Here is a 1,773-nt window from a genome sequence, read left to right as displayed (position 1 = left end):
AAGATGAACGAAGGTCTTACGGGTTTGGAACGACATGAGGGTGAGTAATTAATGACACAATTTTCATATTTGGGTGAACTAACCCTTTAACTAAAACTGTAATTATTAAAAAAAAAGCGTTTTCGTAAACTGAAATAAAGCCAAAATTCGGAGCCGCTCTTTCCTTCTCTCTCTCAGTCTGGCACCTTCGCTGTCTGCCTCTCATCTCCCATCCAACCCCTGCTCCACACTGCCCATCTAATCTTCACATCAGTCATGGCCAAAAGTAGAAGATGTGCTCCATATACACTCCCTCTGATCTACCTTCTGTTAGAGAGTCTTAGAGAGTTATTGCCCAACAATTTCCGCTGCTCTAAAAAGCAGTAAAAAGGGAGGCTGAAGGACATCAGTAACTGTAAATCGTTCTGTTTATTTTATTTCATTTTAAAAAAGGTTATTAAACAGATGGAAAACTTTCCATACAAATAACCAAGGACAGAGTTGAGGGCACAGAGTTAAATGAGGACAAAGATGTCTGGTTGTTTTGCTGGAATTAAAGAATGGTTTAAAATCAAACGTTGCGATCTATTGGCACGGACAGCTCTCCTTTATGGCTGGCTTTGATCACCAGAGTACCTCCCAACACCTACAAGAGCGACTTTGTCGACTGATGCGGACTGAAGTAGAGAGATGTCACCAGCCTATTTTTCCCTCCCTCTCCTTGAAGACTCGGCCATCAAAGCACACACTGATCTCAAAGGATTCCTTTAATATAAAATTATAGCCAAACAATTTCCCAACCAGCCAATCCAATCTACATAAAACGTCTCACCAGGTTCAAAAGCAACCAAAGACATCAGTGACGAGAACTTTATAGAGTGACCATGCAATGCAGATGCATATGAGACAAACAAAACTGTGCATCCTTCTTTAGATGCTAAGCTTGAGAAATATTTTTTAATGCACATAAAATTGTCATTGCTCAAACATCGCTCTTTCGGAAGCTCTTAGCGATGGTTCAAGTACTTTGTATCAGTTGTTTCTCATAAAATTTCTAAACAGGAATAAAAAAAAGAATGATATTAATATCGCGCTATTAACATTTCTGATTTCTTTGGGATTACTAGGGTCTTTTTTTCTCAGGAGAAAAATCTGAGAGGCAGGAGACTTCATTTTCTCATCATTTAATCTCACTGGTGTCTAAAAGAAACAATTGGAGACGTTAAATAGATTCCATATGTTGTTTTTCTTTCCTATGGGAGAGAATCTTTAACAACTGCATACATTTTTAATCAGCGTTTGTAGTGATCCTGTTTTCTGCCGTCAGAGTTACAGACACAGGGGTGGGAGGGATGGCACTGAACGAGAATCTGCCATACTACTTGGTTAATGTGTTTTCTATTTCTCGCTTTTTCCAACAAGCCAGGCAATACATTATTCATGGCTCAAAGTGAGCAGCAACATGTCCATGGTAAATTCCCTCCCTTTCATCGCTTCGCTCTTCCGTCTTTATTAAATATTTTACCTCAGCAACAGGTCTGATGCAACAGTGAACTGAAATGATCAGTATAATTTCTTCACTTTCTGACAGACACAAAAACTCTGAGTGTTGCTGAACATGCTAAATAACTCTCTCTTTTAAATACATTATCATTCAAAGACATTAAACAGTGAAAAACAACTAAAATCTTATATCATGATATGAATAATTTTATAATACTACAACAGCACAGCTAAACACCAGAATACAAATATTTTTGCTGAAATTACATAGCTTTTTTATATATATATATA

General features: G+C 37.5%; 1 protein-coding gene across 1 annotated transcript in view; it reads right to left on the bottom strand.

The window, feature by feature from the left end:
• The window catches only part of LOC107690091 (protein diaphanous homolog 2-like), a 153,940-nt gene that overhangs the window by 22,224 nt on the left and 129,943 nt on the right, over positions 1-1,773 (bottom strand). The window lies entirely within an intron of this gene.

This window comes from Sinocyclocheilus anshuiensis, unplaced genomic scaffold (assembly GCF_001515605.1).
Source record: "Sinocyclocheilus anshuiensis isolate Anshui unplaced genomic scaffold, SAMN03320099.WGS_v1.1 scaffold1737, whole genome shotgun sequence".
NCBI lineage: Eukaryota > Metazoa > Chordata > Actinopteri > Cypriniformes > Cyprinidae > Sinocyclocheilus > Sinocyclocheilus anshuiensis.
This window is presented reverse-complemented; position numbering and strand designations above follow the sequence as displayed.